The 27550-nt window shown below is 38.4% G+C and overlaps 1 protein-coding gene across 1 annotated transcript in view; it reads right to left on the reverse strand.

The window, feature by feature from the left end:
• CDYL2 (chromodomain Y like 2) overlaps nucleotides 1–27550 on the reverse strand; it is a 59720-nt gene that overhangs the window by 29737 nt on the left and 2433 nt on the right. The window lies entirely within an intron of this gene.

A 27550-nucleotide genomic window follows, 5' to 3' on the forward strand; every position in this document is an offset into this window, starting at 1 on the left:
AACTACCTTGAACAGAGAACTGATGACGACAAATTGCAGTATTTTACAGCAAAGATCTTGTTTGCAGTAGTGTACATCCACTTTGCTGTTTCCAACTTATAAAAATTTGTATTTTTAGGAACACAGTATTTGAGTAAATACACAAAATTTTTGAATGCACCAATTAAAAAATAAAAAAGCAAACAAAGGGTATAAAGGCAGGGTTCTTACATGGAAGGAATGAATTTTATCAGCCTGTTCTGGAGAATGCCAGTGTAAGGAACATTTCTACAGCAAAAGCTAAGGGACTGTATTGGGACTGCACCCTGAATGTGAATTAACAGCATCATGATGCTGTGGAACCTGGATGCTGGTCAAGTCTGAGGTAGAGGGAGAATGCAGAGGAAAATCCAAACACAACTAGTGGACAGCAAGTCGGGGTTAAACTGCACCAAGTGAAATTCAGATCAAGTCATTAGGAAAAATGTTGTAATGGCAGTAGGAATTAAGTATTAGAATAGTATTTGGTAATGTGTGGAAGGTAGGGAGGGTTTTTAGAACAAACAGTTTTTGTTACATATGTCTGCCATGAAAAGTCAATGCTGGAAGATCAGTTATGATAAGGAAACCTTCAAAGACTCTCCCAGGTTTTATTTTTTCATTCTTTAATTTTTATATTTTGTTTTTAATATGTGGTTTATGAAGGATAAAGATGCCACTAATGAAAAAAAAGTCATTATCATTAACCCAAAGCAGTATTGTTAATTTAGAAGAATAAATAAGTGGAGAGATCATGTAATAGCTTTCACTGCTCTTCAAAGAAAAATCATCTCATGTGAAGAGCAATAGTGGAATCTTTATGGAGAATTTAACCTTGAAGAAGGGCAATCGCAGCAGTGTAAGTAATTGTTCATTTTAGGTCCCTTGTTAGAGCAAACCAATGGATTAATTCTGTCTGTTCACTGGCTGGAACTGTACATTCATAGAAATCTTGGTGGGTTCCCCAAAGGAGTCTAAATGTAATTAGCAACTAAACATTATACTTCTATCTCAGTTCATTTACATGGGAACTGTGCTAAGATGTCTCTGAGTTGTAGTGGACACCTTCCTCCATCTCCAGGGCTCCCACTGCAGCATCCCAAACAGCTCTGGTGCTCTGGTTTATCAAATATCTACACAGAACCACCTCAGAGGCAAAGCAAGGCATCCTCTTTACTCTAAATTTAGCACAGTCCCCTTCAGGATTGCTCAGAGAGGCAAAACAATTAACTGAAGCTCAGCCTGGGCAAGTTTGAGATCATTTGTCTGAAAAGAGGGAAAAGGCTTCACAAAATAAATGAACTGGCTTTTTTTTTTGTCCTCATGTGGGATGTGTGGCTTTCAGTTGTCAAACTAATAGTATACTTATTATGATCTTGTTGACTTTATAGAGAGCAGCTGTCCAAATTATCCTTGGCTTTAAAATACTTTCATGTTCCTATCACAGACTAGCCAGAAAAACTGTACATTGAACCGTGGAACTCTGTGTGGGCTGCCTGTGGATTTGTTACCTTAATTACTGCAGCTTGCTATACCAAGGAGCAAAACACATATATGTATGTCCTGGGGAAAAAATTAAATTGCTTCTAAACTCGGTAGACCACAGCTATCAGTACTGGAGAGTCTGGGTTACTGCTTTTCTGTCTGTACCAGATAAACAACACATGCATTCCCCTCCCTTTTAATTCAGGACTTTGGACTTGGAACACAAACTCCATGGCAGGTTGGTGCTACTTGGGAGATACTTGTCTTTGTTTTGCGAGATTGCACCAGCTTGGTTCCCCAACTTGCTCACTGGAGGAAGAGCCTCAGAGAAGATGGACAAATACCTCACCTTTTCTTGGATCACATACAAAAACCATCTCTTCACCCTCACCTTTTTTTCACCTTTTTTTAACTACACAGATTTCTTATTTTCACGTTGTTGCTCCATGTGAAGAGGTTTTGTGGAGGGCGTTTTTTAATATGGAAAACACTCAAGTATTTTGGTGATGAGGCAGCCTGCATTTCGATTAAGAGGATAAAAAGAGAAAATATGAGTAGTCTTTGTTCCTGGGAAACAAAATAATGGCAATGGAGAATGTGATTAACCAGTTAAACACATCATGAAGGGAGAATAAAAGTATTTATGAAATTGGGTCAAATTTAATGAATAGTTGCTGAAAAAACATTCAGAAAACAAATATATTTGGGAAAGACTAACCATTTCATTACAGCATTTTCAGAACAAAACTATCAATGTTCAAATTTAACTAACTGAAATAAAGAAGGACTAAATAAACTGAAGACAAAATATTTTGTTTCTGTTTAACCCTCTTTTCAGTTTATTGTTTTGTTGGGCAGAAAATGAAAATAATCTAGTTTAATCCAAAATTAGTTTGTTTTCCTTGATTTTTTTAGTTCAACCATAATACCCACTGGCTTGACTAATGATGCATAAAAAGTCTGAGTAGATATTTTCCTGTCCTCATTACTGCCTCGTTGTTCACTGAATGCATCTGAGGGTAGCATCAAACATACTTGACCTCTCAACATGGTCCCTTTTCTAGTGCAGGGCTTTAAGTTCTTCAGTAATATTTATCCCCTTTAGAGTGCCACTGGGAAGCGCTTCAGTGGAGGCATAAATATCAGGGTTTTAGCCACACCTGCTACTGTCTGTCCCATTTTCCTTCTATCCACAATCCACAGAAACAACAAACATCACTACTTTGTTTTTATAATGATGTGTATTTGTTTTAACAGGTACTATGTAAAATAATACTCTTTCTGTATTTACTTAAGGTTGCACAAATCATATCAGTTCTCTTAATGAGAAATAACTCTGTGACAGCTAGTGATTAATAGAAACAATACTTTAAATCCTCCCCTAGAATAAGCAATACATGGTTCTGAGAATATGCAGAAAATATCTAGGGCTTCAGTGTCTGATTTTCCATTTTCCCCCTCAGTTCCATCTTTAATCAGAACTGAGTAACGTTCCCAAAAGTGACCTTGGTAGTTACAGTTTCCAAATCCACGATTTCACTTTATTTGGTTTGGAAAATGAAGGAGTTAAATTTAATAAAAGTGCTATGACTACAAACAAACTTTGTAGAGGTATCACAATTAAAAGATTGCTAGAAATCGGTACCATCACTTCCCTGGATTCTCTCTCTCTCTGCCCCTGCTGGCTAATTCTGGATGAACTGAGGTTCTGATATGTTACCATATAAATACATTTAAAGAGAACAAATAGAGTGAGAACATGGCATCTGTGCAAATGCATTTGCAACACAATTTTAAGCTTCCAAGTAGCCTTAAACCGAGCTCTATACACAGCCGCACAAACTAAGATGAAAATCATAAATAAAAAGCCTTTAAAAATATATCTGCATTCTAAAGTTCATGTGAAATAAAAAATATACATCAGTGAATTACAGCACAAATATCTATAGCTTCATAAATTTAAGTGTTGTGCTTACATATGCAGAATACAACAACCCCCTCACTCTTCCTTCAAAGAAAATTCTGGGTCAAAATCATTTAACTGCACAATGTTTTTGTTTGGTTATCAAAAAAATTACATCTAGGCTAAGTTAAAAAAGGGTAATTCCTATGCAATTATTTCTACAGCTGTAACTATAACGTCAAAGCACAGCATACTCATCTCAGTTCACAGCTCTGAAGGGTAGAGATAAAAATCCTTGTGCTCCCAGAAAACACCTTCTGGGAGATGAGTAAACTTCTAGAAAGGTTTGGAAGGTTGCATATCTACTTAGTGATTTCCAAAATAAATACATGTCATCTTCTCTTCTTGCCATGCACATCCATATAAAAAATTTAAACTGTAATCGGTGGTGTTCAGATGGTCTCTGTTAGTGAACTCTTCAGAGCATCAGAGCGACTGCATGACAGACACCCGAAAAACTGCCTTTCATTGCTATGATTACAGGACTTGTACTGGTTTATGTGGGTTTTTTCATTGGAGGTCTTTGTCCCATGTTGTGCCTCAGGGTGTTGGAAGGGTATTTGAAGAAAGTGCCAAGGAAGGAAAGGCAGTAAGATTTCTGAGAGAGATAAAGGCCATCTGATTCTACATGTGTCTCTTTTAAAAATTCGGTATTGCCCTAACCTCCCCCCTTTTTGTTACCTTTGCTTTGAGAAATACTGTATCTCATTAGCGGTAAATCTCGTCTTCTTGTCTTTGTAACTTATTTTTATTTCTCTTGTATTTGATTTCACAAAATCTGGTAATTGGAGAATTTGTTCCAGATGTACAAAATTATGGCAATATATCTTCTGAAGCAGCCAGTATTCATGTTAGGAAAATAACAGTGGAATAGCTGCTGGGATTCTCTTCAGAATCTGACCCACACATTAGGTCCAGCTATGAAACCCCCTCAGTACTAAATTTGTGTTGTTAGCTGGAAGATCAAAATGAAAGTGAAAGGGCTAGATAGTCTTAAAAATGAAAGGGAAGCCATTCCTCATCTGAATTACTCACAGGCAAAACATCAAATGACATCTTCCCAGGAAAACCAGTGAACAGCCCATTAACATCAAAAGACACTGCTTTTTATTCAGCTCCTTTTTTCTCTTTTTAATTTTCTATTTTCCAAGTTTCTTAGAATTAGAAGAGGTGTTAAACTTTCTAGGGAAATCCTGGAACTTCTACATTTTCACTGGGAAAAGCCTATCAGCCTGGTATTACAACTCCATTAGTTGTATGTGTCCTTCAACACAGACCTAGGAAGACTTAAAACAAATAAATGCTGTAAGATCTCCTGTTGCTCCCTGTCCTGCACCTTTGATCTTCCCCTCCTGAGAGATGAAGCCCCTGCCGAGGCTTCCTGCTATGAGATTCCATGGTTGGGGTTTAGATGGAAAACCATCAGTGGCATTTACAGAAGTGGTGCAGCCATTAGAAGTTACTGCTCAAAGTGGTGTTTTCGCATTCCTAACTTTTCTGGCCCAACATTTTGTCTGCGTAAGTACACTTTGTTAGTTACCTTCCCCAAGCAACATTTGTGTAAGGGGCCTTCTGGCAGAGGGAGTTTCCCTTCATTAGCAGTGGAGATCCAATGAAACCCTGGCTGAGGGCCTGAACCAACCACAGCTTCCATGAACACTCATATCTTCAGTGACCTTATGCCAGTTTTCTCAGAAGTCCCACCTTTCTGTGAAATTCAGTCTCTTAGAAACTGAAATTCTGGTCAGGTCTCTCAGTTGTTCCTTTCTGACTCTCCAAACCTGTCCTGGTGCTGCATCTCCAGTCCCACACTGGGGCCCTGGTTCCCCCTTGGTCCCATCTGTCCCTGCTGCTGACTCTACTAACAGGACCTATTTTCATAACCCTGTCCTCTCTTGTTTTGTTTCCAAAAGCTTTTTCCTGGTCAGAACTTAAGAGTGCTCAAATCTGTTATGCTGTTAAATGCTTAAGTCTGTTAAAGCCATTTCCCTCTCCCGCTATACATTTAAGGATGTAATGTACATCACTTTCTTTTCATAGGATTGAAGTGTACGTGTATCAACTATACCTGTGGTGGAAGTGCCACATTCATTGTGGGTTTTGGAGCAAACAGGAGTAAGACTATACACATTAATCTTGCACCGGAGGGAGGGTGTTTTTGTACAAGCTGATAGTGTCCCCTAGAACAGGAAACTTGACAGATGAGACAGGGATCAGGAAAAGACTTTTTGGTCAACCTGTGTAGTCCCTGTCATTGTAGGCAATTACATCATACAAACCCTTTCATATTGGACATGTTCATGATACAGAACGTATTTCTGTCCAGGGTTATTGCTCATAGGTTGCACAGCAAACAGCTGTTCCTTCCTAAATGCATTAATTTTGTTAAAAATGTTTTAGGCTTTCATTTGGAAAGTGAGAGTTTTCAAAGTTGCAAGAAAAGTGCATGAAAAAGTCCTTTATAGCAGCAGGTTACGGTAATCTTGAGAATATTCTTTATATGGAGGAAGAGCAGGAATTTTTCCTTTGCCATCCAAGAGTGCATCCATGTCATAAAAAACTGTTATGCAATGTGGGAGAGACTTCTTTAGATCTCTTCCTCCATAAATGGTTTAAATCCCTTTGACTTACAGACATTAATCATCACCTACAACATACTTGGAAATCCAAAGAACATGAGGGTTTCTGTTTATTTTAAAGCACAGTGACACATTTTATTTATCAAATCCCTGTTTTCTTTTGTACAATAAATCAGTTCATTATTGTATTTCAGTGTTAATAGTTGAAAAGAAAGCAAGAAGCAGGACATTCAAAATTCTTGGTGTCCTTTATGCTAAAAAGTGGTCGGTTCTGAACACAGCCACAACAATGAGTTGCTGGCACAACTCATTTCTGCAAAATTCAATGGGATTTTACAGTTTTCTACCATCCGAGAGTCTGTGTGTGGGAAATGTGTGTGTTTATAAGCAAAGAAGGGTTCAGCACAACCTAGTATGGTTCTGATTCTCCCTATACTTCCTTTACAATACTACAAGTCAGCACAGTTATTCCTTATTAACTTACATGCAAGTAAAATCTAAGTAGGAATCCCTGGGATTTAAACCATGAACTTTTTGGCTTTTAGTTTAAAAGCAGTTTATAGGAATAGGAGAACAACTTGAAGAGATTTCTAAGCAAAGCAGTGTTTATATGAACAAGTCACAGTTCTCTCAATAGAACTGTCTGGAATTTGTTAAAAATACTCATGTTTCCAAACAGATTTTGAAATGTATAAGTAATAGTTAAAAAATAAAAACATGACTATCACTAAAGGTGCTCTTCAACATTAAAGCAACTCCAGAAATGCAGGAAGCAATAATTAATTTGCATAAAAACTTAACTTGAAATCATTAGAAAAAAAATTAATGCTGTTTTTTTATATTCATTGGCAGATTTTTCTCCTCTACCTTGTTCAGTTATGGCTTTTTTTGGTGCTTTTTTGTACAGTTTACCCAGTATTTTTCTTCACTATATGGGCTTCGTTCAGATTCAGCTCAAGGCCAGGACTTCAGTTCAACACTTCTACATCCATCCCAAAGCTTAGTCAGAAGTGAAGATTTCACATTAAAAAAATACAAAGGTTTAGCTATAATACAGCATAAACAAATATTTGAACTATTTGCTGTACTACCACTCAGTGAGTCATTGCTTTACAAATGCTACTGGTACGACTGTCATAAAACAAACCACATGTTCTTGTGGGATAGGTAGAAAAATATTTTCTTAGACCTTTTACAGCAAAGTGGTAAACTTGAGCACAGGGATGTGAAAGCCTTGGTTTTGGGGAGCCCTTCATCACTAGATGTGTCCATAGGTGCTGAGGATTTGGGATTTCAGATGTTCAGAGAGGCTTTACCAGCTGAGGAGGGAAGCTTGCTGGCTCTGCAAAGGTGATATGGCAAGGAGGAGATGAGGGACAAGAGGGGGCTACAAGGGGACACTGGTCAGTCCAAGTGGCCATTGTATTAAAGGGCTTGAAGTGGATTTTACAGCAATGTCTAAGGCAGGATAAGGCAACAGTTTTGCAGAGATTTTGAAGGATTGAAATGACAGCTTGGTACAAATGAAGGCTCTGGGTTGGAAAACAAGACAAATGGACGAATAGATGTAGTTACTCCAAGATCTGGGATATGAAACAGCCGTTTTTGTGTAAAGAATCTCCCGTGGCGGTATGCGTTTTGTAGCTCTAGCACACAGGGAGATACAACTATTTTTTAAATGATTGTCATGGCTTAGAAATTATATTCTCCAATTTAGTACTCACACTAAAACCACCCTCTGCTCCCCCTCCCCCTCCAATTGGAGGCACAAGAGGCAAAGACCATGGGTTGAGATACGAACAATTTACTGGAAACAGCAATGAGATGAGAAAAATTAATAGTAACAGCAACAAGAGGTATAAGAAAATAAATAATTCACACAGAAAAACTCCCTGTAAATAAACAATACTAGACAGCTCCCTCTGCCACATTTTCTTGACTGGAAGAAGTCCCTTCCTCCTGGAAGAGAGTCCCCTTCCCTGCCCCTAGCAATGATGATGTGAGGTGGCATAGAACAACATCAGGGTCCTGGCCATGCCTCTCCTGGCTACTGCAAAAAATTCATCCTGTCCTGGCCACAACCAGGACAACAATAATACATATCTGACAAAGAAGCAAATCAAAAATAATCCCCAGATGACGGGCCTGAATGTGAAGGAGTACAGTAATCTCTCCCCATCACTAACACAGAAGGGAGAAGAAAATGCAGAACCTTGTCCACGTTATATGAGTGACTGGACAGGGATAAGGTGATATGAGAAGGCTAAATCATATATCCCCTTCATACTTTCTATCCAGACTAGAAAAGAGGGCAATTGGTTTGGAACATCCATATAGCAAAAGTAGTAAGTCAAATTTGTGAATAATGCCATGCAGGGATAGATTTTAAAGGGAAGGGGCTAAAAATAGATGACTTTGTACAATACAGAAGGTGGAGGGGTGATCCTTTGAGTGAAAAGCTGAAGTAGCAGTTTGTAAAGTGTACAATAATAAGAGAAGAAAACTCATGAAACACAAAGCTTTCTTTCAGAATTCAGTAGAATTCTTCATTTTCTTGGTTACACAAATGAAGTTAATGTGGTGGCAGAATACAGGAAGGTGCCAAAAAGAAAGGTAGAGCAGAAAAGGGAATAAAGAAACATGCTTTAGGCAACTATAATGGCATGACAGGAGCAAAGAATATTACAACTAAGTATCCAGGATACCAGAGCAACATCACAGAAAAATGGCACAGAAAATTTCAAAAATTATCTGTGAAGGAGTAATTGTCAAAAAGGAAGAAGAATACATCATTATACCCTCAGAAATAGCATTCAGATGAGCAGGGTCAGTAGGCCAAGTTTTGGCCTCAATTATTGCATTGGTTTTCACTGCAGATTTAATTTGTGTTTGAGATTTGAATTCTGCCCAGTGCAAAACCAACTTCCTACTGGTGCTTGGAAGGAACAAACTATCTTATGGACAGCAGTAAAGGCAGTTATGAAAGCTGTCAATGTTCATCAGACAGCTGCATCTTAAATTATCTTAGAGTGCAGCTAATGAGAAACCTGCATTTAAAACATGGGGACAGTGCTTTAAACACAGAGATGCAGGGTGTGAAAGCATATCCATTGATTTAACATAAGTGTGCTTTGGAGCAATTAGCTGGGCTCTGAGGCGGCCATTTGCTGCCAGGGTGGGTGAAAGGCACTGACACATCTGTGCTTGTCCCAGGGTCTGCAGTGAGTCAGGCTGATCACACCACACTGTGTGGCATGCTCTGGCCACATGCTGCCCTGAAACTCCTCTGGCATTGCAGAGTCCCTGGGAGCTGCCATCACTGATGGTGCTGCCGAGGAGACAACCACAGGTTACCCTCCTGCTGTCCTCAGACCCCACATCTCTTGAAAGCTGCCTTTGGTAACAGATGAGCACCCTTCCTTGATCTCAGCAAGTCCTGTGTCAGCTCTGGTAATTCACTCAAGCCAAGGACTTGTTAACTGATGAGTGCTGAGTTCTTTAAAATGATCATGATTCCTGGTGATAAGGTTTCAGCCAAGTGTTGGCAGCACTTCCAGCCATAGGCGTTGCTATAAACTGGAATCCATTACTCCTTTCAGGAAGGTCCTCAGGAACAACACTGGGGTTTCTCTGGTGGAGAGGTACAGACCTTGCCATCCTGCTCCAAACATGTGCCAGATGACTCCAAGTGTTCCTGTGGAGGCATGTGCACATCTCCATGCTGCAGCTACCTTCTGTCTCTGTTCAGAGATGGTGCAGACCCATCAAGCATCAGGGTGAGACTGGAACTCCGATGAAGCTGAGGAACCATTTAGAAATGTCTGTGCTCGAAGCAGTATTGAATATGTAAGTAGTGAATATATTACTGAGGAAATTTTCCACGTATTTGTTAGTCAGATTCCTAACTTGGCGGTTGTGTGAATACCTCAGCTGCTCCTGGATGCATTTGCAGCAATGATGTGGCAAAGGGCTTTGTTCCATGTCCCTCCATAGAATAGGGCAATTACAGAATTATATTTTTATAAATGTAGGTTTTTCTGAGATTTATTCCCTACATTTGTCTCACTGGGACTGGGCTAGTGTATGTTCTTTCCGTGGCACTATGCCAGTCACAAACTGGAGCTGGGGAAGGCTGCAGCTGTCTGCTTGTTATTAATTGAGGGTTAGTGCAGAGACCAATGCACATTGGTGCTCCAACACCCAAACTGTTTTCCAGATACTTCATGAATGGAAGCTTAAATTCCCACTTTAGTACAGCAAACATTTAATACTAAGATCCCACTTGCAAATGGTTTATGAGCTTACAAAAGGGAGTTTTAACTTTTAGGACTCTTATGAATTGCACAGCTAATTAATCTGATTCTAATGAGTCAATAATAATCTTCTGCTGTCCTCACTGTCATGCCCAGCACAAACCATGTAAGTGGTCAAATACTGGGACAGATGTCCAGAGAGGCTGTGGAATATCCACCCTTAGAGATACTCAGAACCTGACTGAGCATGACCCTGAGTAACCTAATTAAGTTGGTGCTGCCTTAAGCAAGAAGTTGGATCAGATGATCTCCAAAAGTCCCTTCCAACCTAAATTCCTATGGTTCTATAATACATTTTGCCTAAAATATTTGCTAATAATTTAATAATTCTTCATTTATTCTTTTCCACTTGGAAAAGCATCTCCATTTGGAAAACTGAGTTCTGTGCAATCTGTGGAAGTGTGTATGTGTGAATTGACTCAATTAATCTGGGTTTAGATTCACCAGGCAACTGGAAGGGAGCTTCACACAAGCAGCTCTGAACTTCCAACTTTCTTTGACCTGGTACCATCAGGGTTGTTGGCCTTCAGTCATACAGCAAGAGCCATCTACTCTTTGAGATGTACAAAGGAAAGATGGGTTGGAAGACAAAGGTCAGCTGCTCACAAGGTTAAAAAGATTTTCTTAGTCATTAAGTGGATGTTTTTTAATACTGAGATACATTGTGAAGTCATTCCTCAGTGCCTTTTCAGTGTTTGAATGAACATTCAGTATTCATGGTATAAGCAGAACAAGGAATGTGCTAAGCTGGGGTGTGAACATACAACATGCTCCATGGCAACAGCTGTATATTTGCTTTTCATCCAATATGATGGAATTAAAGACAGGGATAAGAGGGATAAGTTGCCAAACCTTTACCACAAAGGTAAGAGGAAATATGCAAATCGAAATATTTTTGTGTTTCCTGTACCTGTCCTGGAGGTTTGTGCTGAGGTAGTAACAGAGTGTTGTGCACGATAGGACGCTTAGATGGGGCTTCAAGGTCAGAGTTTGTGTTTCTACTCCTTGTCACCATCTCAACTATTCTCTTTGTTTTTATGTGCCTCATCCAAAAAGAACACCCACTCTATGAAGTGATTTCAGACCTGGTGTTGAAAATGGGAAAGGTGCACTGAAATAATTTGTATGTAGAGCAATGTACAAAATGAAAATTTTAGTGAAGCAGATCTGTTTTGAAGCCTAGTGAGAAATAAAAAATGGTAAAAAATACCAAGATTAACTTGTGCTGTATATGTGCATTTTGTACTGGTGCCCTTTGCATCTCACATTTGGGAGCAGATTATGCAGTATAATGGCCTGACAAAACCAAAAGGTTCCTGGCATATTTGGGAGGGGTAAGAAATTCACAAGATAAATACATGGGAAAAGGACTACATGTGGATTATACGGCTCTGGAATAACATATGGAATTTCTGATCACACTTCAACCATTGTTTCTCTCCAAAGAAAGTTGTGTACAAAGGCATACATAGAAAGACTATCACAGAAATAAACAATAACACCCACAATGGAGAGGTGCGATACTCTTAGTACTTCAGCAGAAATATTGATAAATACTGGGAAAAGTTTTACTTTTATTATGCTTATCAGCTGTAGTCCAATGAGGGAACATAAACCTCCTCCTTTTGGAATATTTTTAGGGCTAATAACTAATATAAGGTATCTAGAATAACTAAACTTTCCTTCTAGATAATAAGAAAGTATTTTATGTTTCGAAGATTTCAAGATGATGTGCACGTTTAAATTTTTTATTTTAATTCCAAGGAAACAAGAAACTTTTGTGGTCATGCAAGAAGGATTTATACAAACCAAGTTTGTCTTTAGATAATCAGAGGATTTCCCTAGAGAGTGTGTATTTTCCCAATTACCACTCTGAAATGTTATTTTCATTGTTACAAAGCACCATGTAAACCTATCCTACTACAGGGATACTAATGATCATTGCTAGTATTTAGCAGCATTAGAGATGGAGCTTAGAGCAGTGAGCATTTTAATACATAGTGTGCCGTAACGTTTGACTTGTTCTTGAAATTAAATGGTCAGAATATGTTAATCACAAAATCTAGTACAGAGTGTCTGTCAGAAAAGTGCTAATGATTGCCTAGTGCCCCAAAGTCAGAGATGTTAGTTTTGCTGTGCAGAAATTCAGTGTTATTCTGGAAAAGACCTTGCCCTTGGCTGCTGAATGTCACATGGACTGTGCAGTACAGGGCAAAGGCAGCACAGGCAGCACCATATGCTCCAGGATCTTTACAGTTCTTGCCTTGCTGATTCCATTAATGCAACAATCATAAATAGTGCAGGTTTTAAAAGGCAAGTTTGCACCTGTGAATTACTTCTAGAGGTAACCAGAGATATTTTACGACACAAGTAAGGATAAATACTGGTTAGATGACTCTGGGGAAAAATGGATGGAATAGTCTCCAGTTTCTCTCTAAATGGCTGGAAAGAGTCTTCCAAAGGTGGCAGTAAGGGAGGAAAAAGTGTCTGAATCACCTGTACATCTCCTATATTTTGTTGGAAACGTTCCTTACTCAAGTGAGCACTCTGGGATGTTTAATAAATTCCTCTGATGGCTATAGAATATCAAATAATTTTTATTCAAGATAATCAGAATGTCTGAAATCTTTCTACGTTCAGTTTTTTGGTGATGTACTAGCTCATTTTTTATACTCTTCATAATACCATACATATCAAAATGGACAGTCCTGTCCAAGTTAATCAATAAGCCACTTCAATTTTTTGTAAGGGTCAGAAGTACAATTTATCTTCAACAAAAAAAATCTATTTGGCCTCAAATTTTTTTAATGGCATTTTAAAAAATATGATTAAAAAATGAGATATTTAAGGAGTAAAGATATTTTTCAAGCTCTCTTTACCCCAGAATCTGCATTTTATGATTTTGGTTCTTTCTCTTTTCTAGTGCCCATCCAGTCACAGACTCATAAGTCAGCGACATTAAATCTAATTATGTAAGTAATTGTGGGCATTGTTCAATGAAGGGCATCCATTCATAATCTAACTATGCTGTGTGTACAGTGAAAAAAAAAGTATAATTCTAAAAAATTAGAGTCTGAAATCACTTGTTATTTGAAACAGCATGAAGTGCTGGAAGTTTCTGCTCCATTAGAGCGATCTGCACTTTATTCACACACTAGAACTCATTCTCCAACAGCTGGTCACCATGCCTTTCTTAAAACTATAGATTTTTAACCACTGTTTAACATAAAAGCTAATAATATCCTGTTCATTAAATGATCTAAAAATAATGGTGAGACAGACTCTGCATATTTGAGCTTGAGATTTCTAGCATTTTAGGTGTTTAGTGTATAGTATAATCTAAAATGAAAACCACAAAACTATTAAAATAATAGTGACCTTCTGGAGTAGATGACAAATGATATCACAAAATTTTTTTCAATGTCACCAAAGTTTTCCTTTTTTGACAAATGTTTATTCTGTGGCTATAAACCTTTGGGGATGTAGTGTCTTGATAACACTAAAAACCCAAGTAAACATAGATTAAAACTCAAATACAGATCTAGAATAAGTTTGCATACCTGGGCACCAAAGAAGTCCCAGAGCCACTCTGTTAAGAGGAACCCATGGTCCTTTTCAGTATGAGGGCCCAGATTTGCTTATTTGTGTGCCATGACATTATTTACAGGCTCACAGTCACAGATTTGAAGGCCAAAAGGGACAATTGTACCCACTGAACCCATCTTGGGTTGCACAGGAACATTCTTCATCCATGTTCTGCATGAGGTCCCAAATTCTGGTTTACTTAAACCATGATATTACAACATCATCATGTCTTAATTTGAAGTGATTCACAGAAAGTACACCATTGCTGGTAGTGAATCAAAGTCCCATAAATAAATGCTATCACTTTAATGTTAAAAGGTGTGTCTCAACTCTAATTTTGAAGGGCAAACTTCCAGCCACTGGCACTTTTTATATCTCTTAGTTAATTTAATTTTCCAAACATTAAATCCTGCAAAGTGGTTTGCAACTTACTGACCAGATGGTCTACGTGTTTCTTTACATTTTGTAAAATTTGGGAGCGAATGTGATGGCTCTGTCTAAAATTTTGTAGCTGCTTTAGAGTCATATTCTAAAACTTCATCCTAAAGGTTAGGGTTCATCACTTGTGTTTAAAGTTCAAATTCATGTTATTTTGTGTAATATTGGGGGAGAGCACTTTTATGAAGTGTGGGACTATAATAACTGCATTCACCAGATCAATATAAGTAACTTCTTTTCTTTGTTTTATTGCTTAGAAAAACAATGCACCTCCTCTTAAAACAGCACAATTTTGACTAACAAAAATGGACAAATTAAATGCAAGGAAAACATGCTGAGTTCTGTGCTCCAGTTTTACTTCTGCTATGCAAAAAATTTATTACTTATTGTCTTAAATCTGTACCCATGTGCTCAGTCACATGGCCAAAGAGATGTTTTCACTGTGCTATATGGGATCACTGGAAACAACTATATAATTGCCCACATCTGTCTACAAACTGCTTTACATCTGCATAGATCTGCACTCTGTTGAAAACAGGACAACAACAGCCTTGCTCATTTGCAAAAAGTTCAAGTGCTAAATATGTATTCCAATTTATTTAGTTATAATACTACCTAAGTGAGAAAGCTTAAAAAGAAGTCATCTATGAAAGATGCAGATCTATAAAAATTAAAATGTTTACCTTAAAAAATTTTTTTTCAGTGTTTGGGTTTTTAAAACCCTATGCCATGAATTCAAAAATCCCGATTAAACAAATTGAAACACAACACTCTAAGAGTGTTCTGAAAGCAGACAGACGAAACATTAATAGAGTGTAAGGAGTTAAATAATTTGAGTTAGTGTCTCATATATGTGTTTTACCATAGTAAAGTACACTCACATTTTTTATCCAAAGAATAAGTGTCTTTTGGATATATGTGCCCAAAAATAAGAAAGGGGTTGGTTTTGCTGACCTGACAGACCATTCACTAGGCACAAGTGATTCACCATCAGCTGCATTTGGGAAATGAAGATGTAACAGCGTTTTCTTCTCAATCTCAAACTGACTAAATAGTTTGCTGAGCCTGTTGGGGTATGTAAAAGAACTGCTGTCACTTTAGAGCAGACAGTGAACCAAAAATTACATGATTTTCTCAAATGAAATTCATGACTAGTGAATCAATTTCCACAAATAACCCAGTTCTGCATCATCAGGGAACTCCACGGGGTAAATTCAGTGAGTGTTTGCATTAGTGGCACATGAACTCCCTGGTCCAGGGCAGCCAAGTGTGAGGGAGACTGAGGGAGATACGTAAGTGACACTTCCCTGTCCCTGCAGCACTTTTGTAGCCTACATGACGTTCAAAAATACTAAACTGAGTTTAGTTTTGAGGCCAAGTTCTCTGTGGAGTCAGCTGTGGACAGCCTGTCTTATTCTCCAGGCTTTCCTGTGCATGGAAGCAGTAGAGAGAGGCAGTGAGATTCCAGAGAGCTGGACATGGGCAGGGCTGCCAGGTGACTTCCCAAAGACAAGGCCAGCAACATCCAGGGAAATGCCACTGGCAGCACAAAGGGAAGGGATGGGAAGAGCAGGGGGCAGGGATGAATAAAGAAGAAGTTCCTTGTAGAGCTTTCAGAATAGAACAAGTGGTTTGGGATTAGGAATGCTCTTGAAATGGCTGTGTGTATTGCCCAAATTGTACATCCCTGCTGGTGAAGCGACTGCCGTATCCATATACCACATGGGAGAGTTACTGCTTCTTTGAGCTACACTCACACAAAAATGAGCAGCACACATCTACCAAAAGGAAGGATGCAGCAATCCTGTTCTGTTCTAGGATGCCATCCTTTTCCTGGAAGAGAGACACAACCTTTTGCACCAGGAGCATTCTGGAAAATTGAGAATATTTTCACTTAAGGGCCAAACCCTCAGGTATCTTTTGGTTTTAGATACCTGAAAAACTTTTCACTGGCATGTTGGACATTTCCCTAATCATCTGAATCAAAAGCTGTAGATTTAGTGTTAGTAGAAGTCACAACCTTACACCACTGGCAGATTCTGATAAGTTATTCAAACAGTGCTATACTCGTAGCTTTGCACAACCAAAGCTCTCCAGCACTGTAACAACCAAGGTCAACTTGGTTGGTTGAAGTCCTGTTTTTAAAGTTACTTTTATAAAAATACTTAGCCCTAGGGCTTTTAATTTTCTTAGTATATCTACCATATTTCTCAGCATTTGGTATTAAAGCACACTGAAATAATTTTATAAAAGCAATTTTTTAGTTTGACTGTTCCAGAGTAGACTGTCCAAGGATAGATAACTTACAATACACATCCATTAATAAAATTGTAACATAGCCAGAAAACAGCTGTGATAGTACTTTTAAAAAAAATTGTACCAGTTCATCACCCTGCTTTGCCAAAAGTGAGATAAATGCTGCTGCAATGAATTTTTCCCTTTGAAGGTCAGTGTCCATACTGTAGATGGAATGAATCTTTGCCATTCATGCTTTACAAGAACAGTATTAACATTCATGAACGTTTCAGCTTTAATCATGCGATGAGTTTGGTTAACAAAATTCCAACTCCGTGTCTTCTGTGGGTACCTCTTTCACAAAGCAAATAATTTTTTTTCTACATGAGTGTGGACCTCCTGGACTTCAGTGTCTGTGACCACGGTGAGCCGTGCCAGTGGAAACCCTTTGCAGTACAATGTCTGATCAACTCGATGCTGAGAACAGCTGCTGAAGCGGGTGAGCTACTTACACTGGGGTTGCTGATGTTGCTGAAATTGGTGCAGCATAGAACTGGTGCAGTTTTTCAGAGCTCTGCAGTGTACAAGGCTCAAAGGTCAGACTGAGAACGCTGGTTTGCAGGACTGAGAACTCCAAAGAAACTTTCAGTCCCGTATAGGATTTATTAAGCTCATTAAAATAACACCCAGTCCTAAATGAGCCACAGCTTTACTTACTCTCTGTTGTGGCTCTTGAAACTCAGAGTGTGATTCCCTCACACAATAGCAGTGAGAAGCCACAGATCGAAAGCAGCTGCCACCATGTTTGCAGAGGGGAACGTGCTCTGAACAGTCGGCAGTTTCTGTCCCAGAAGTGCTGCAGCTACCGGCTTACCCCGTACAGAGATGTCTCTGTTTGAGTCACAGGTTCAAGTAACCTTCTCAGAAATGGAGCTACAGACTAGTCACTTCAAAAGAAAAAAAAGAGCCTCAAAACTGACTGTAAACCAGCCTTGGTTCATCCTCTGTCTCCCTCAGTTAGGCTGTATCTGTCTCTGCAAAGCCGTATTGCACTACCATATAATCAGAGGAGGAATGAAAAGGTAGGTCTTGCTATCAGTTCTTCTGTGAGATCTAAGGCTTATCACACAGCTCCTCTGCTAACCCTGAGGCTTACTTCTCAAGTACTTTCCAAATCTTGAATAAGTGATGTATCAACTACTAAATACCTGTAGGCAATCCCCAGATATCCCCTCAATGCCTGTGAAAGTGTACGTATTTAAATGCACATCCAAAACATACCTGGGTGATTTCTCACTACTAAACAACATCCCTGGTGTCTAACCCAGAACTTGGAAAGACCAATTGCCATTACACTGCAACTTTTAAGATGCTTATTATCGTGGAATGGCTGCTTTTTGGTGGTAGCAGGAGCAACAGCAGCTGCACATGAAGTAAGAAAGATGTTTAGGAAAAGTTCTGTTAAATCTGTTCTGAGCTCCACAAATTCCTAGAATTAATAAGGGAATCCGGACATCTTACAGAAGTGTTACATTAAAGCAGAATTTATTTCAGTTAAGTAAAGGAATTCTGCCTTGTGGCTTGGGGATTAAAAAAAACCATTAAAAAATATTGTCCTTGGTTTATCAACTGTCCTTTGGACACGTATCTTCAAATGGACTGTAGAAAATCAAGGGTTGTGTAACCTAAGATATACCAGCAATGCAAACTGCATAGCCAAAATAAAAACTATAAGTAAACTACATATCTTATTGATCAATAAGCAAGACCTTCTTTTCCCTGTAAACTAAATAGGCTACAAGATCAGCAGTTAATAGCAGGGGAGGAAATTGCATCATTCATGGTACAAATAGAAGGTTCAGTTCATGTTAAAAGGAGACTTGCCTTTCTCCTAAACAGAGCAGGTTGTCAGTGGTGTTTGACATGAGTGGATGAAGCACAAAAACTAACAGCAGCACAGTTGCAGAACAATTCAAATCACAGCCCACAGCAGCTTGTCAGTAAGTGGTCACCCTGTGCCACTGCAATATCTGATACCGCTTCTGAGAGGCACTCACTAGAAATACTGAAAGTGATGTCATGTCAGAAAGCCAAAGCACAGGAGGGTCAAACAATGCAGGAAAAAGATCTGTCATCCTTTGTGGTGCCCAGGACAAAGCTGGGGAGATGCTATTCAGCTGGGAGAAAGAACAGTCTTCCATCAATTCTGGCAATTTCTTAATGCTTCCTGAGGCAGCAAGAGGCAGCTCATACGAGGTTATGGACTACAACTGCTAGTCCACATGTTGAGCCATGCTGCTCTTCAATGAAAGCACATTCTCAGTTTAACAAAAGACTGATGAGAATAATAATGCAAAGCTTGTGATGTGTACAAAAAAAAAAGGGTGTCTTCCTTGGAGCTTGTAATTTTTATTATCTTGATCCATTTGATAAATGCCATACAACAGACTGTTCGCATAGACCTTAGTCAGCAGGAAGAGATGACAAGGCCACCTTGGCACTCCTGCTTTAACCCATCACCTGATGCAAGTGCATGGGAAGGGCACTGGAAGTCATTTGCTGCTGGTGAAAAGGCAGTGGATGAGTCTCCTTCCAATGGCCTCCAAATGCTGAGTGAGGACATGGGAGGAGCAGAGCTCCCCGATGCTCCTTTGTTCCTTTAGGCCACACAGGCAGCCTGCTTGGTCTGTGACCAAATGGATATAACACTGTCAAGTTCTTCCTCATTTCTACCATCTCCTTTTCTGACTGCTGTAGTACATTGGTTCTGACTTGTCAGCACAGTAGAAAAGGATGAACCAGTGCTAATATTTACTGAACACAATAGTGGAAGTTTTTTTCTCAACTTTCCAAATTTTCAGGTTGTGAAAAGCTTGAGTTTATGTGCCTGGACTCTATTACAGACTCTTACTGCCAGTTACTGTAGACAAATCATACAGTTCTACTTGCCCCTCCTCAGCCAGTATTTATCATTCCTTTAAGCACTTCCAGGTTATTTCCACTGGAATCATGTGAAATCATTTTGGTACATAAATGTAGTTTTCCCTCTAATTCCTAGTACTTAATTTGGGACCCAAAGCTTCCCTCCTCCTCCCTGTATAGATTTTGATATGTGAGTCATATTCCTATTTAATTTCAAATAGGAATTTGAAATATTTCATTTGAAATTTCATAGCTTTACTGCTGTGTTGCACCATTGCTGAACCTAGAAGTTTGCTACCTCCTCTGCATATGTAGAGATAAATTCAGTCACTTCACATCAATGAAGGCCTTCCCATGCTGTGCCATCCTAAATTCATGCATTCCCATTTGCACTGCAGTCTGCTACTCCTCCCTTACATTAATCACCAAAACACTTTGTGATCAACATCTTTGCAGTTTCTCTCAGAACCCATTTACAAGCCCTGTAAGCATTACTGTGGCTTTTCCTTCCATGTGAGCCCTACTTCTCAACATTTTTCCAGCACCTTTCCTGTCAGATTTCCTGTGCTAAAACACCTGAAACCTATCACAAAAGATTTCTGGAAGACAAATTCATTAGGTGTATTAATGTCATTTCATATTTTGCAAAACTGTCCCTTCCCCAAAAACCAAAAAAATATGAGAGCAAATTTCAACTGCATAACATTTAAAGGCAAGTTCATTAGCAGAGTAAAACAAATTTTACAAAGTAGTCTTTTAAAAAACTGTGCAATGTCACACTTTAAGATCTCTCGTACTACTAAGAATAATAAGATACATGAGCAAGGCTCTCTCCTTTGTTGCAGTAACTGCCAAGTGATGTCACAAAAAAGTTCATTGTGTATGTGTGAAAGAATTTGACAGGTCAGGCTGGTCAGTTAGAAATTAGACTGTTTATATATCAGTATATTAGTAATCACCATTTCTGGAAAAAAACCCCAAACAACAAAATAACCACTTGATGGGCTTGTTAAAAGTTAGTGGCTTTTTGATGTATATTCAGGTAAGGCAGATACTGTATAGACAATTCTGTACAGTATTAAGGAAGCCTATGAATACTATCCAAAATCATAAATGTGGGAAAGCTGTGGATAAACCCTTTTAGATGCTGAAATGCTTTTCTCGTAGGAGAAACCTGGTTTTGTTCATCAGAAACGTATTATTCCATTAATGTAACTTTCCAGTAACATTGACTCAATCATTTGCCTCATGCCATGCATTTACTGGAATGTTTTCTAGTTTATCTTTAACCCTTTATCCCCAGTTATTAAGTAGAGCTACAACAAGGAGATAAAACTTCATTTTTATTACATATGTTTGATTCAGTGTTCAGTTCACCTCCTCTCTTCTACTCTTTTGTTTGCTTCTACCACACACTGCAACTTGTTAGAAGTCTGGAATAGGCTGTCCTGGGCAGTGGTGGAATCACCATCCTTGAAGTCTTCAAAAGGCATGTGGATATGGCACCTGGGGACGTGGTTAACAGTGAACACGGTGGTGCTGGGTTAATGGTTGGACTCAATGGTCTTAGAAGACTTTTCCAACCTTAATGATTCTTTGATTCTAAATCTAGACTGTGAGGGCTCTAAACCAGAAACTGAACTCACTATTCTGATTTGTCCTTTGCTTTGAAAAGATATTAATTGACAAGGGTTAGGAATTAGAATACTAGGATACAGCTTGTAAGGCAAGTGTGTTTGTGATCTCTGCAGACTGTATCAACACCTTAGTCAATAACCATGTTTGTTTAATGACTGTAGTAAGTACAAAACTAAGAACTGCCATACGAGGTCAGACTAAAGGTCCACTTAGCTCAACGTGTTGTATATTCAAATAGAAATTAGTACTGGATGCTTAGGAAACAGCATCTATAGAGTAAGTGCTGCCCTTGCTCTGCCCTCACAGCTACTCATGATTAGCAGTTTAAAGATTGGTTTGTGCTGAAAAGCATAAAGGGATCAATCCGCCAAGAACCTGTTTTACCATTCTTTGAAACCATTTACAATTCTGATTTCCGCAACATCCCATGGCAAAGACTTCCAAGATTTAAATACTGTGAAGTACTTCCCTTGTCTCCACCACTTGCCTAATTATTTCCTTTGCTGCATATCTTTTCTTGTGCAATGAGAAATAGCATTCATCTCTGACTTAACTAAACATCCCCATCTGTCTTTTCCATACCATTCAATCACTTCTTTACCCAGCCAGAAAGTTGTCATAAGGTGTCATTTCCCTGACAGCCACTCCATCCCCTGCAACACCCTGATGGCCCTTCTCTGCATTACTTCTAGTTCTGCGTCTCCTGGCAGCGGGTGCAGTACTGCAGAGGTGGAAGCACCATGTTTCCCAGGGACACAAGGACGATAAGCTTCTCTTTCATTCTCAATTGCTTTTTTAGTCATGCAAACTTCTGTTCATGAGAAGTCTGGTCCCATGGACTGGACACCCATTAGGAGCTGAAACACATTTTCTGGTTTGGTTTCTTCGGAAGGGAGTGTGGTCACTGCTCTCCAAGACAATGCCGTGATGCAAACAGAGGTGTGGCAACTGGGGCTCACGGGGAGATTCACTTCAAAAGCATGCACCTGATCCAAATTAAAATATTAACATGGACACACCCAGAAAACTTCCACAATGATTCCAAGATTTCTCCAGAATAGTAACAGCTTCTTCAGGGCTCATTTTTATGCATGTATAGTGAGGATTATTTTTCCTTTGATCATAAGCTTGCATTTGTAAACACTGAATTTCAGTTGCTGTCATTCTGCTCTTCACTGTCAACCTTTGTCTTGACAATTATAATAATAATAATCTAGAAATTACCAAGAGTAAATGTGATTATTTTCAAGTAGTTGATGACTCTGTTGTACAACACAGGTCCCAATACCAGTGTTTGAAACCTCTGTTCATAGACACCTCTCTGTAAACGAGATAGTCTAAGAGATGACCAATCCTTCCGGACCATAGCTTGGTTTTGTTATGTTATCAGCTGCTCTTGTGGGGTCTTACAAAAAGGTTTTTTGAAAAACCATTTACACCAGCCAGAGTCATTCTTCTGTACATATTGACTAAGAGATCTGTGAGATGTCCTATAAAAATGTTAACTGTTGTCCAAACCAAGACATGTTCACATGTATCTGCTAATTCTATTTATTTTGACAGGTGCTACTAATCTGCATGCAATGGAACTCAGACTTAGCGCTGCATAGTCCCTCATATTCCTTCTTAATCCATTGGGTATGAGGCACACAGAAGTAATTAATATAAGATGATTTCATGAAACACCAACAAAATCTAAATAAATGCAGTGAAGAGCCTGAAGGAAGAAAATATCCTCATCATTTCTGGTTTGCTGCTCTGAAGGAATGGGGTGCAAATTTTGGGGGTATTCTGTGAGACATCTAGGAAAGCCCAAGTAGGGGAACTGCTATTTTCAGACAGAAGTGTCTTTCTGACAGACGTTTTAAATGCTGGTTTTGTTTTAGTGTTTTGTTGTAGTCTTCTGCTCATACTGCTACCCTTTACCATTTTGTAAGAGTCAATCTAATTCCTCTTTTTGGTGAGGCATGAGAAGAATCATTCTTGTCTACACAGGTCAATCATATCAATTTCTTTTGAAAGCCTTTAGAGACCTAATAGATTTGCAGCAATGTTTTATATCAGGACTCATAATGAGATAGTATTGAAATAGTACTGTGATCTACATTTGCTCTGTGTAATAGAAGAAAACAGACTGAAGTGTATTTCCTTTTAGTATTGCAATACTACCAATGTAAAGTTTTAATAATAAACGAAGAGTGGGATATTGTAATTCAACAGGCAGAAAGGATGAATTTCCTTTTGTCAAAACCAAAATATTTGTATTTGCATGAATGTATGTTACAAACATTTGACTTTAATTATATTGTTCTAATAGTTTGAATGCAAGGAACAGCAAACTATTTATTAATATTTTTTTACCAGTGTCAAGATGCCAGTGCCATAAATGTGCTGCAAAAACTATCTGAAAATTATATGGATAAGAAGGAACAACAAAAAGGGATTGCACTGATGAAAATGTACAGAGCCAAGAAACTGTACTAATGCTAAAAGTCAAAAGAATGGACAAAGAAATGCTATTTACAACATAGCTGGCCAGTACAATCACTCCATTGATAAAAAAAAAAATAACTAGCCCATTTCTTTCAATATTAAACCACATTTAAATTTTGCCATTATTTGAGCTATCTCTCTCTAAATATTTTAACTTTCAGAAGCAATTACTAAACCATGAGTTTATTGCTGGATTTTAATATTCAATCAAAGACCAGCCCAAAATAAAGCACTGTATTTTTCATTAAGGAAGTATTAGAAAAAATGACGCAATTTTAATCTTTTGATCGTTATGGGCAGTGAACCTGGACACTGAAGGGAAGGAAGCCTGTTCAGTTCAGTAGCTTTGGTGGTATCTTCACTTCAAATGTTCTGGCTTTTAAGAGTGACAAGGGTGTATTTCAGTGTCCCTCCCAAGCAGGAGCACACTTAAGACTTGTACCTTGAAGCAAGCTACACTTGAGCCAGATAAAACACTTTATCAAGATTGTAACAAAGAATCAATTGGTTTTTGGTGTCCCAAAATACGCTCAGCAGTTTACAAGGTAAAGGAAGTTAGGCTTGTGGTAACAGTGACGCTGTAGGTAAACAAGACAGTCATTATGGGCATTGAAATGTTCCATATGCAGATCTACACTGGAATTTCTTAGTAAGACAATGAATACTGCCAGAGTTATCCAGGTCCACTTTTGAACCTCACTCAGTAACTTTAATTTAGAGAAGTCCCAAGACCTGGCCAGAAGGGACCTCTGGTTAATTCTTTGTTACTGTCTTTATACCCAAATTTGTACTTCAGATAATTGCCCAGTTTAGGATTGAAGAATACAGTCTGCACTGCAAATCACACCACGTTTGGAACAGAGTCCTGAGAATTTTCATCAGGCAACAAAATTTCTGGATTTCTACAGACTAAAGGTAATACTGCTTGGAAGTTACTTGATTTTGAGGACAGTTGTCTTCTAAACACTGATTTTGAGAATAGATCAATGATAATGTATTGATAAATAGCTGATTCTTCAAAATAGTTGTTAGTAAAGCTTTTCCACTAAAAAAAATGGAAAGGCGTTACTTACAGATGACCAAATCTCAGAGCTTGTGAGTGCCAGCTCAGTATTACTGAAATCAATGTTGCATACACAGTTTGCCAGTGTACAGAAGGAGTAGGTGCTTAAATGTTCTATATTCCCCAAATCCTACTTCAAGCCACTGTTTTCTGCTTGTGAAGTCAGTGCTACTCCTTCACCACAGATCAGTTGTATCAATACAGAGGCTGATTTGACAAATAATAACCTTTACTAAAACACACCATCTTCTTCCAAGTCACCTCTGTCTTAGAAAATACACATGAAATAATTAAAAAATAGATTTCTGCTTTTCAGTTCAATAAGCAGATTTTAAGTATGTATCTCTGCTAAAAAGTGACTCCATTGAAAGAGATGCAAGATGGAAAGCACAACGCTCAAAAACTTGCATTTCCTTGTAAAGCAAAGATGATTTTCTAAACCCTACATCTCAAGCCAAACCTTGCACTCAGAAGTTCAACCCTGTTCTCTCCCATCTGCATGTCTCCACATGTCATAGAGATTCAGCAGCCCAAACAGTGCCATTATTATCTTCAAGTTTTGACTTTGCTGGTACCTGAGTGCAGGTATAAATGGGAAATACTGCAATTATCTGGAAGTACATTATCTTTCTGGTGGATCACGTGAGCTGAAATAAACTGCAGCTCGTTCTTACACTGCAGCATAAACAGACTAAGATTGAATTGAAACGTGTCATTGTGGTGGACATGCTCCTGTCCATGGGCATTGCATCATTTCAGTAAGAAGATGCCATTTTAAAAAATATCACTTTTCCCCTTTAATGCAATAACTATTGAGCTTTAAAGACCTGTTTTATTTTTGTGATCCAGAAATGCATACATGTTAAGACCCCTTCAGAGATTTGGCTGTAATCTTTAGATCATTTACCAAAGGTGTTGTAATACAATCTGACACAATGGTAAAATACCACTTTAGATTTCAACGTCATCACCCCTGAAGGTCTAATAGTGTTCATTGCATACAACCCCCCAAAATGTTAAAAAAAAAAAAGCATCGAGATGAGCTTAAAAAGCATCTCTGTGATACTGATAACCACATATTCATCAATAAAGGGGTTTTTATTGCAGTAAACAGGATGCTCTGGGCTAGGAAAAAAGTTAGGAGCACTGTTCATATGGAATTTTTCCCCTCTAAAGCCATTTCAGACTTAAAATACCAGAGTCTGTGAGATAACTGTCTGGATTCAGATAATGTAACCAATTGTACATGGAAAATGAAAAACGTTACTTCAAGTTACTGACAACTTTAATGTGAATCAACAAACTTGGTATTTAAGAGTAAGTACATTTCCCTTTCTGTCTGTTCCCCAAAAGAACGACCATTTCCTGTCAGTGCATCCAACAGTGTATGATGAAACACAAGGCAAACCAGTGCTGCCTTACTTGAAGGCTACTCTGAAGACCCTTTTTTGTCAGTCCTTTATTTTCAGATTATTATTTCTAAGGAAACATGCACCATAGGTCTTTAATATTTAACAGGTCTCCTCTTAGGAGGAAAAGCAAGATAAAAAAAAAGGAATATTCCATGACACTTTCACCCACTCACAAAAGCTTGAAATCATAAGCACGTGGAACTCAAGCAAAGCCAAACCATTATTTCATATAGCCTGAGAATTACACTAAAACACACACAACACTCTTAACTGGTAAAGGAAAAAAAAATGCACTTAAAAACTTCAAAACTAACACCTACATTTTACCATATAATGGAATAATTAGCTGTAAAATGTCTTGGTTCTAACACACAGGTCTAGAACTGACTACCAGTAAACACAGAACTCCTAATGGGTGTTCTTTTGCTTCTAGAATAAATTAGTACCTGTTTTACAGTCCTAACCCAAATGTTATAGGTGGTATTTCAGATGATTAAAAGCCATTTCTAACTAGAAAAAGGCACCTACCTAGCCAAACACGGAGGTTATTTTGTCTGTGATCTTATTTTGCTTCAATATAAAGACAGTAATTGAATTTATCTTTAAGTTTAAAAGGTTGAAAAGCCTTTTAAAATAACACGACAGTAGAAAATGAATGAACTGACAGGAAAAATATGCACACCTATTTCCAAAACTTCAAAATTTCTAGAAGTTTCTTGGGTGTCACCAAAGTATGATGAGTTCATATAGGCAATATATACACTGTACTTTTTCCATGTGCTCTATCAGGACTTCTATATTGTGATTGGCTTTATAAATAATTTTGCAGCCAGTACTAAATTCTCCAAATTGCAGAGTTAGTTATTGGTCTTATTTGATGAAGTTCAGTAAGAATCCTTAAAGGATTTGGATATTACTAAGGAGTCAAAGAGGAATCAGGAGTGCACCATACCTTTGGAATGTCACCATAAGACCCAAGTTGTTTATTTACACCCACAGCCTCAAATTATTTCAAGGTAAAGTCCTGAAACTGTTTAATGGTCATCCTGTGATCCACCCAGTGTTTTACTAGTTCAAGACCTTGGACTGCTCTGAGGGCACAAAGCACTTCATCTCATGTGCAAACTGGTGTGGGACATCCCAGAGCTAAGAGCTTCTTTTTAATAAATTCCCTTGATGCAGTTGGTTTTTTGGGAAGGGGGAAAAGCAGGGAAGCAAAACTGATTCATTTTTTAAATGAGGCCAGTACCATCTACACAATTGCTACCTATTAGACATACAAACTCTTCAGCTTTCTAGACATTTCTTCTGACCTCTGTCAAGTAGAACTTCCCAGTGAAGATGCAAAATGCAGATAGATTGATAACTGAAGCCCTGCATGTACTTTTTGCCTCATGTCCAACATG

This window comes from Corvus moneduloides, chromosome 12 (genome assembly GCF_009650955.1).
Source record: "Corvus moneduloides isolate bCorMon1 chromosome 12, bCorMon1.pri, whole genome shotgun sequence".
Lineage (NCBI taxonomy): Eukaryota > Metazoa > Chordata > Aves > Passeriformes > Corvidae > Corvus > Corvus moneduloides.